Here is an 11,585-nt window from a genome sequence, read left to right on the forward strand (position 1 = left end):
GGACAAACAAACAGAGACTCAGGGACATGGACAATGGACTAGTGGTTACCAGAGGGTAGGGGGTGAGGGAGAAGGGGAGAGGTAGACGAGGTAAAGGGATTCAAATATAGGGGGGTAGGGGTAGGGTGAAGTGGGTAAAGGGAATCAAATATATGATAGCTGAAGGAAACTGGACTTTGGGTGGTAATCACATAATAGAATATATAGATGTCAAATTATAATGTACACCTGAAAATTATATAATTCTATTAACCAATGTTAACCCAATAAACTTAATTTAAAAAAATAAAAATAGAATTACCATATGACACAGAAATTCCACTTCCAGGAATTTATCCAAAGGAAACAAAAACACTAACTTGAAAAGATATCTGCACCCCTGTACTTATTACATTATTTATAGAAGCCAAGACATGAAAACAACCTAAGTGCTAAATGGATACAGGAGTTGTGGTGGTGTATGCATATATACATACATATATACACATACACTCAATGGAATACTACTATTCAGCTATGAAAAATGAGGAAATCCTATCATTTACAACAACAATGATGGCCCTTGAAGGCATTATGCTAAGTGAAATAAGTCAGACAGAGAAAGATAAATACTATAATCTAAAACAACAAACAAAAAACACCCCATCAAACTCATGGGAAAAGAGATCAGATTTGTGGTTACCAGGGGTGAGAGGTTGAGGGAGGGGGGATTGGAGGAAGGTGGTCTCAACGTACAAGCTTCGAGTTATAAGTAAGTACTAGAGACGTGGTGTACATCGGGATGACTACGGTTGACATCACTCTATAACATACAGGAAACTTGTTAAGAAAGTAGATCCTAAGTCTCATCAAAAGAAGAAATTTTTTTTCTTTGTTTTTATTGTATCTATATGAGATGATAGATGTTAACTAAACCTATTGTAGTAATCATTTCATAATACATATAAATCAAATCATCATGCTGAATACCTTAAATTTATACAATGATGTATGTCAATTATTTCACAATAATACTGGGTGGTGGGGGTGCAGATAGAATACACTTTGAAAGTGGACTGAAAATGAGCAGCAGTATGGATGGTAGATGTAGAGGGAGGGTAGGAACAGGTAGAAGACGTGAAGAAAAGAGAATAACCAAGGAAGACACCAGGGTGTGGGCCACGGAACTGTGTTCTTGTGCTACCATTTACTGCAGAGCAGTGGGGTGTGGAAGGAGAATTAGAACCCTATGTTATGCTGGTCAATTGCTAATGCTCCCGTCAGACCAAAAAATTCTAATTCTCCGCCACCCCCTAAAAGAAAAGCTGTCTTCCAGATACTGTTTGTTTCTTTCACTTGGTAGAAGGATTCTTTTTCCTCTTTCATCCTCCCTTTTTCCCTCTTTTCTTTTTTTTTTTCCTTGTTTTATTCTCTCTGTCTCCTCTGCTCCTGGTTAGTGAGCTAAAGATTTGGAAGAATATAAAAGAGAGATGTAGATTTCCCATAAATACCCCTCTTTTGGGAAAAGATCATTGAGCCTACGAGGAAGAAGGAACAAACTACCTTGTAAAACTCATCATTAAACTCAGCTTACTTAGTCCCACTGCACTATTTATGGCAAGTCCCTAAAATGTCAGCGTATTCCCCAGTGAAATGAGTCATTCTGTTTTACAGTTACTCTTTTCCTCAAAATGTTTTGGTGAATAATGTATATAGGATACATAACTTTATTTTCTCAGTACCCAAAGCATTTATAAAAATCTTGGATTATGCAAATAGAAGGTAAACAAGGATACTTTTTTAAACAATCTCTCACAGCGTGATTTTTAAAACATTTCTCCACAAAGGCAGGAAGCACTGTGTTCATTTCTTGAGCAGTTACTCTAGGGTGCCCATTATTGGATGATGAGAGTGCTGAGTTAATGAGTCTTAGAATCACCTCTTGAACCAGACTAGCAAACTTAACCAGATGCTTTCTCAGCATCATTTCCAAAACATACCTTCATAGATAACATCAATAATAATGTCAAGGAAAAAATAATAGAAATGCCTTACGATAAATTGTTGGAGACACATCTGGTAGGCAAATGATCTCAGCTAGTCTATGCTAAAACTAAATAAATAAAATAATAATAAAAAGAAAAAGAAAACTAGAATAAAATGAAAGGAAAGGAGAAAACAGCCTCAGCGTTGCATTGCTGGAACACTTCACCGTTGAAGAGATGCTGGCGTTCCGCAGCACGCACACTTGCTCGGCCAGTGCAGCAGACGCTGTAGGCATTGGAGGCTTAGATGAGTCATGATATGTGAAATGCTAAACAACTGACGTATTTGGCCCAGAAAACTGCTCTAGGGTAAGACAGGTGACAGCACACAGTGGATAAAAAGGCCAAAATCACGTTCTCATTTTTTTTTCAGCTGAAAAGAGTAGCAGTTAAGTCCAGTCTCATTTTAATAGGTGCTGTTAGGACTTGGTCAGTTACCCTGAGGTAACCATGTATTGAATTGTTTTATTGCATTATCTCCCTGGTGAAGGCATACCAATTTTCGTCTTACCTGAGAGATGAGGTTTTAATGTCACTTAGAAACTCATTATAGGGCAAATATTTTGCAGTTCAAGTTGCTGAATTAATTACAGGCACAAATTCTAACTCAGAGGGAAAAAATAAGTTTGAGAATCAGATAACATGATGACACTGAGTTTTTCATACCCAGACCTATACACTATCCAAATTATTAACACAGTTGAGGCTTCATGAGAGCATAAAATAGTGCCATAGTAAACAGCAAATAGGCCTTGAAACAGCTGAATCAAGTTTCAGGAGGTAGGAAAAGTACATCTAATGTGAATCTCCATTTCCCAAACCTAAGCAAACTTTGTTTAAGAGAAAAATCAGGAGACTAAATAAGTATGCCAACAGAGTAATTTTTTTCCAGCTTAGTGTCTACTGGCTCATATTAATTTGGAGTATTTTGCAAATTATTTCTTTGTACCCTCTCAAAACTTTTAAGTAACAATGTTGTGTTATTATCTTATTAAAATTCAAGATGAGTTATAAGAAGATCCCTCAGTCAATGTTTTATCCTTCTTCCTTTCAAATCCTTTACTTTTCTATAGCACTTGTTAGTAAAATTCTCTATCTTACTCTAGTTCAGAAATTCCTCTGATATCCTCACTCTTCTTGAACTGTTCTTTATAAGCATCCTGAGACTTTACTCAGATGGGCCAACTTTGGAGACAGTCCAAAGGTGAGCAATAAATGTGATTAAGTGCTTAGGAAATAGGATATATAAAGAAAGATGAAAGACAATATTTTAGATAAAATAGAAAGCTGCTATCAGAATTTATTCGGTAGCAGTTTTCCAGAGTGAGGTCTTGAATTTCAATGACACTGAATTTGGTTTAACTCAAAAGAAAATGTAAGTAAAAATTCTAAAAGCCTATACTCTAAAATTCACTTTACTGCCATTTTCAACTTTGCTCACATCCTTTCTCACATCTCTTATATCTTACCTTCCTCAGCTTACCTATCACATATGCAGAATGCTGAATGATTTCATTTTCTATATTACAGTCCAGGAGACATTTATATAGTAAAAAATGTATACACTAGAACAGTGTTTCTCAATCAGAGGTGATTCTGCCATGTCTGGAGATAATTTTAGTTGTCGCACTAGGGATGAAGATGTTAGTGACATCTAGTAAAGAGAGAGGCCAGGGATGTTGCTAAACATCCTACGAAGTACAAAATAGTGCCCAACAACAAAGACTCCTCCGGTCCAAAATGTCAATAGAGTTCTGTTCCACAGGAATTGGCAGGAAACATAAGTACTGGCTATGCTCTACTACATCACCTAAGCTACAACTCTTGAGGTAGGAACCTTTATGTGCCTCTTGATATGGATGAAAATGGGAATGCTTAGATAAAGAGGCTGTCCACCTAGCCTCTTCTTGCAGGCTATTTTCACACCCTTCTCTACACAACAGCTCCTCTCCCTAAAAAGTGAGAACACACTTTGTGAATGACCACATGGAGGAGAAAACTTCCTTTACCCTCAAGTTTTTTTGGCCAGTCTAATAATTAAATATCCATGAGACAAGAACTTGAACAAAGAGATAGGAAATATAAAAATGGAGAAAGAAAACATAAAAAAGAACCAGTAAGAAATGAGGAATATAATAACAGAAATGAAGTATACATTAGAGGGACTCACCAGTAGATTAGATAAAGCTGAAATTCTAATCAGTGATTTGGAAGATAAGGTAACAGAAAACACCCAATCAGAACAGCAAAAAGAAAATGGAATTGAAGAAAAGGAGAGCAGGTTAAGCGGCCTCTGGGGGAACATCAAGCCTACCAACATTTGCATCATAGGGGTACCAGAAGGAGAAGAAATGGAGCAAGGAACTAAAAGCCTGTTTGATGAAATTATGATGGAAAGTTTTCCTAACTTGACAAAGGTAACAGACATACAAGCCCAGGAAGCACAGAGAGTACCAAACAAGATGAACCCAAAGAGGCCCACAGCAAGACACATCATAATTTAAATGCCAAAGGTTAAAGACAAAGAGAGAGTCTTAAAAGCAGCAAGAGCAAAGCAGTTAGTTACCTAGAAAGAAGTTCCCATAAGACTGTCAGCTGATTTCTCAACAGACACTTCATAGGCCAGAAGGGATTGGCACAAAATATTCAAAGTGATGAAAAGCAAGGACCTACAACCAATGTTACCTTACGCAGCAAAGTTATCATTATGATCAAAAGACAGATAAAGAGCTTCCCAGACAAGAAACAGCTAAAGGAGTTCATTACCACCAAACCAGTATTACAAAAAATGTTAGCAGGACTTTTTTATGAAGAAGAAGAAAAATTTAAAAAAGGTGAAAAATATGAATAATAAAATGGCAATAACTACATATCTATTAACAATGACTTTAAATGTAAATGGATTAAATGTTCCAATCAAAAGACTTAGGCTAAATGGATAAGAAAACAAGACCCTTACATATGCTACCAACAGGAGATACACTTCAGATTAAAAAACACAAGCAGACTAAAAGTAATGAAAGGGATGAAAAAAATAGTTCATGAAAATGGAAATGAAAAATAAATAAATAAAACTGGGATAGCAAGACTTACACCAGACAAAATGGACTTTAAAACAAAGACTACAACAAGAGACAAAGAAAGATCCAGTAATCCCACTTCTGGGTATTTATCCAAAAAAACCAAAAACACTAATTTGAAAAGACATATGTGTCTATATATTCACTGCAGCATTATTTACAATAACCAAGATAAGGAAGCAACCTAAGGGTCCATCAGTAGAAGAATGGATAAAGAAGTAGTACACATATACAATGGAACAGTACTCAGACATAGAAAAAGAATGAAAACTTGCCATCTGAAATAACATGGATAGACCTAGAGAGTGTTATATCAGACAGAGAAAGACAGATGCCATGTGATTTCACTTATATGTAGAATCTAAAGAACAAAATAAAGAACAAGCAAAACAGAATGAAACTAAGATACAGAGAACATTTTTATATTAGCCAAATGCGATGGAGATTAGGGGTATGGGCAAAGATGGGGAAGGGTTTGAGAGGTACAAATTGGCAGTTACAAAATAGTCATGGAGATGTAAAGTATAGCACGAAGAATATAGTCAATAATATTGTAATAACTATGTGTGGTATCAGATGAGTACAGATTTTTGGGGGTGATCACTGTAAGTTATATAAATGTCTGATCAGTATGTTGTACACCTGAAACTAATATAATATTGTATATCAACTGTAATTGACAAATTTTTTTAAATATTTGAAAACTTTTTAATCTACGTGAGACAGATTAATGAGAAAATAAACAAATACATGCATATGCCCCACATATGTCATCTTGAGTTAACTGTCAACAGACAATGAAAGCAGAGACCCACCCAACACACTACACGGTCCTTCCCTATTCACAGACCTCCTAACACATCCAGGCCTCCAGGGTTCCCAGGTCCCAATCCCCAGGTGCAAGGCTCCCTTTACAGAGACTCTCATTAGCACTGAAAGCATTTACATCCTCTCCACTTTCTTCCTACCTCCTCAACAGTATTTTTCCAAGCCTACTGTTTAGGCTAGGCTCTTAGCCTTTGAAAGTGAAAAGGCTTATTTTTCTTGCATTACTTTGGAAGCCAAGTTCTGGTCTCTGTGTAAGTGTGTGTGCATGCGTATGCGTGCGTGCGTGCGTGCGTGCGTGTGTGTGTGTGTGTGTGTGTGTGAGGGAAGGCAATAATATAAACAAATGGATGCTAGGGACCAAAACATTTTGTTGGTACTTTAGAAAGTCATCTCGCTATGATAGTTAAAAGAAGAGTTATAATATATAATTAAGTTATTATTACTATTATAGCTCTTTTTGATTTATATTTTCTCAATATTACATGATTTTTTTTCACAGATTTAGATGGAAACAAAGTATAGTATCTTTCACATACTTAAAATCATTGATTTTTTTCCACTATTTAAAATAACATTAGTAAGTATTTCTCTGAGTTCTGTGAACCAATCTAGTAAATTAATCAACTTTGAGAAGGGGCTTGTGTGAACCTCCAGTTTACAGCTGGTCAGTCACAAGCACAGCTGACAACTTCGACTTGTGACTAAAGGTGAAAGTGGGGGCAGTCATAGGACAGAGCACTTACGCTGTGGGATCTGATGCTGTCCCCAGGTAGACAGTGTTAGAACTGAATTACATTTGTAGAACACCTAGTCTGTGTCTTCTGAGAACTGGAAAATTGCTTGGTGGTATTAGAAAAAAATATATACATCAGAACTATAAACTCACCACTTAACTAAAAGTTCTCTAAGAGCAAAGCAGTTTATTCCCCGCACTTTCTGCAGGCACTTCCCAAGCACTCACCAAACTTTCGCCCGTTCCAGAAACCCCGTAGATCCAGGATAGATGTGGTGTGGAGAGAAAGCAGCCCTGCGCCAGAGTCCACCCACACCTGGAGAGGGCCTCTATCTTTGTTCCTCTCTAGAGCCAGGACGTGAGTTTCTGTCTTAAGTGTTTATAAGATATGTCTATTGAGTAAGTTTCATCTCTTCCTATATAGAAACTTTCGCCAGAAAATACAATAAAATTTTTAAGTTTACCTGCTGAACAAAATGGGCCCCATAAATTCTATTTTGTTATATAGGGAATAAAACCCGCTTTTCTGGAATAATAGACACTATAGACTTCTTTTCTACCCTTGTTAAATTGGAAATACAATAAAATTTTACAATAAAATTTCAGGTACTGTTGCCTTCCTCAGTCAAAAGTTCTGAATTTAATGTAAATTCTTTCACTATTTGCATCCCATTTATTTCCTTTATTTTCTTCCTAGGTCCTGTAAACTTAGGAGAGAGCACTTTTGCCTTCACTAATTCAAATCGGTGACTGGTGTGTTTATATGCTTTGTCTCTCTGTGAGATTCTCTAAGGTTACTAAACACATAGGCTCCTCCCCTGGTGCCCTTCCTGAGGGACAAGAACTTATAGCAGCAGTACAGCTTCCTGGGCACTGCAGCAGCGGATGGCAGGTGGAAGAATGTGGCTTGATTTGGGTTGAATAGCACAGCAAAACTTTTGTGCCAAAGGCAGAGCCTGCAATCACCGAAATAGATTTTTCATAGAAACGGATACAAAACTTTAAATAAAATGTGCTCTAAAGATTCTTTACAGGAAGGTGACATCATGTTATGGCTATAAAATCTGGGAACATAAAGACTCGAATTGATTTACTTGATTAAAATAAAAACTATCCCCTCTAAGGGAGTCCTCTATTATCATTATTGGTTTTATACACCTCACAGAGACCCAAGTCTTATTTCGGAGAAAAAGGCACTGACATTGCATTTAGAATATAGAGAGAGGAGCTTCCAAAGGAATCTACCAAGAGCCAGAACATTCTGGTGACAATGCAGTCTATTAAAAGGTTCAGCTGTATTTGGCCAGGTAATTCCCAAAGGTCACTATGCCCACTTTACTGTTATATTTATCATTTCCATACCAACTCTACACACATAAACCATTTTCTGGAAGAAAAGCTGCTATAGACTAAGTGTTTGGGTCCTCCCAAAATTCTTATGTGAAAACCTAATCCCAGATGTGATGGTATTAGTAAGTGGAACCTTTGGGCGGTGGTTAGGTCATGAGTGGAGGCCTCATGATGCGATTGTGTTTATATAAAAGAGACTCCACAGAGCTCCCTCATTCCTTCCACCATGCCAGGACACAGTGAGAAGACAGCTGTCTGTGAACCAGAAAGCTGGCTCTTGCCAGACTCCGAATCTGCCCGCACCTTGATCTTGGACTTCCCATCCTCCAGAACTGTGAGAAATGAATGCTTGTTGTTTAAGCCACCTAGTCTATGATAGTTTGCTACAGCAGCCTGAATGGACTAAGACAGAGGCATTGGAGGAAAGTGGGTACCACTAGACAACAACCTGAGGACAACAACCTGCTCTCAACAGGAAATCTACACTTCTTCCCTCGCACCAGGAAACCCACGTACATGTACATTTGTCACTGGAGCTCTCCTGTACGTTTAAGAAAGAATCCGTTAAGCAGTATTATGGCAGTCCATTATTAGAATCATGTCCTTCACTCCTCAACTAGGGACTTATTAACCCATTAGGTGCAGCATCTGACTTGCTAATTTATAGTCGCTTTAGAAAATTGATTGTCACAATTTCCTTCCCTGTACCATAAGAAAAGCCAATAAAGCTCTTCAACAGCCCAGGAATGGAAATAAAAAGGAAAATAAATGGGAAAAGGAGGTAAGAGACTTGAGTCCCTCTAAAAGACAAAAATAAGAGAATAAAGGACAATTTTGGGCATACTCCACTAGATCTACACCTGCAATGACCTAGCTAAATGCAATCCCCCTGTATCTATCGATATATAAACTCTCTAGCACTGAGTAGATCGAGCTAAATTCTACTGACTACAATTTTATCTTCTGACACAACCTTTGCCAATTGACAACATAGCCAAAATATCAATATCTGTGATACATTTTTCACAGAGTTTTTAAGTTTTTAAATCCTTGGATAAGCTCTGTCAAATCTTCCTCAATATCTTTTGAGCCACCATAACCTCACCACAGCCGTCTTCAAGAACATGACTAGTTTCAGAACACTTCTTCTTAAAATAGGTGTCATTTTTGTGAGTTCTCAAAAGAAAATATCAGCTTGACAATGATAAAAATGTTAATAAAAATTAAAATAAATATAACACTATTCCCTGTTCTGCTTAAGCTATACGTAATGCTATAAACATGGGGAAAAATATATTGAGGGCATTATAATTTCAATAAAGGCACAACATCAATGGTAAAGTAGCCTCAGGCAAGCAAGTACCAGGGCAAGCAGCCTTAAAAACCTAAATGTCTCATATAAGGCTCATCATACAATAACAAGTGTGTTCTGTTTTATAAGTTAGCTCTCCAAGGCATTTCAAGAGCTTCTGAAGAGAAATAAACAAGTCAAAAGCAAGTTTTGTGCTTCATTCTCCATAATCACTGACACAAGTAGAAACTCAATAATGAATTTTGACTGAATGAACAATATACTAATTAATTAATGTCAGATAAGCTGGGTGTTAAACATACTAAATAATTCTTGTTTCAAGTGTCTACACAAAAACATCAGTATACTCATTAAAAATCTTATCTATTTGAATGTTTCCAAATATTACTTTCTGCAAAGAGGTATAAACCCATTAAAAGAAGGCTATCTTTATCCGCTGCAGAATAATCTTTTGTGTGCTGTTCGTAAAGGAAGCTATTTAAATAAATAGGAGACAGAAACTTCAAGCATATTAATGACAGCTATAAAAGTCCTCTGCGCATTTTAAAGTCTATCAGTGCATCATACCATTTTTTCCCCTTTGTTTGTTGGACCATGACAAAAAAGAATACAAAAGCAAAAAGTAAAGAACCGGGAAGATCAAATGGGCACATTTCTCTGAAAGTAGTCATTACTTTCTTGGTAAATGGTGACTAATATAAATGAAACCTCGTAATGGAAGAAAAGCACAATGCAGAGATGAAGTGAGGAGGAGAATGACCTTTGTCAAGACTGGAATTTGTGTTCTAAAAGGTCAACTAAAGAAATATCTCAAAAGGGAGTGGGGAAATGGGGAAATGTTGGTCAAAGTGTACAACACTCCAGTTATTATTCTGTGGGATGAACAAATTCTGGATACCTAATGTACATCATGCTGGCTATAGTTAACAGCACCGAATTGTACACTTGAAATGAGCTAGAGGGGTTGATCTTAAGTGTTCTCATCATCTACAAAAAAAAAAAAAAAATCAGTAACTATGTGAAATAATGAGTATGTTAATTAGCTTGATTGGGGCCATCATATACATATATCAAATCAACACATTGTATACCTTAAACATATAAATTTTTACTTATCAATTATACCTCAATAAAGCTGAACAATAAAGAGAAACAACACAAATAGAGGAAAAACACAAAGAAATAGAAACTCTGAGATCCAGGAGAAGAAATGTATAAATAATAGGAGTTGTAGACTGCTTCTGATTTCAGCCCTAAACCTACTACACCTACACATTTCCCATCTCATTTAATGACAATTCTCTCCTACTTGTTACTCAGAACAAAACATTAAAATCATACCTGACTCTTCACTTTCTCACATCCCACAGGAATTCCTCAGCAAGTCCTATCCCATCAACCTTCAAAATTATTTAAGTTTAGAACCTGACCACTGGTCGATAAGTCTACTGCTGTCACCACTATCTACTCACTATTATCACCTGCCTGGGTATCCATGAGAGCCTACTAACTGTCTCCTTGTACATTGCCAATCCACAGTCTATTCTCAATTCACTAGCCTATCTTATCTTTTTTTTTTTAATTAGTTCATGTCATCTGGTCATTCAAAACACTATATCACTCAAAGTAAAAACCCAAGATGTTACAGTGACCCATAAAGCCCTAAATAATCTGGCAGCTATTATTTCTCTAACCTCATCCCCTATCACTCTCTACATTGCATCCCATTCATGGTGTTCCAGAACCACTAGCTTCTTAGGTATTCTGTTATGGATTAAATTGTGTCCCCGAAAATTCCCATATTGAAGTCCTAACTTCCAAATTGTGGCTTTATTTAGAACTAGGGTAAATGCAGATGTTATTAATCACAATGAGGTCATACTGGAAGGGAGGGTGAGCCTGTAAACCAACATAACTGGTGTCCTTATAAAAAGGAGAAATTTGTACAAAGACATGCACACAGGGGGAATGCCATGTGAACAAAAAGGCATGGATCGAAGTGATGCATCGTTTTCTAAGCCAAAGAACGACAAAGATCACCAGCAAACTGCCGGAAGCCAGGATAGAGGCCTGCAATAGATGTGTGGATCCACAAGCGAGGCAGCTCCACCACATAGACCTAGAGTCCAGGTGTCTATGGGACCTGAGATGTGTTTAAAAATATATATTTTTTAAATCATGTCTCTCATTTGTACTTAAGCATTATCCTCTTTCGCACAGTCAAATGTTTGCAGTTGTGTTCTATGTTGGGCACTCTG

The sequence above is a fragment of the Pteropus vampyrus genome, unplaced genomic scaffold (assembly GCF_000151845.1).
Source record: "Pteropus vampyrus isolate Shadow unplaced genomic scaffold, Pvam_2.0 Scaffold53, whole genome shotgun sequence".
NCBI lineage: Eukaryota > Metazoa > Chordata > Mammalia > Chiroptera > Pteropodidae > Pteropus > Pteropus vampyrus.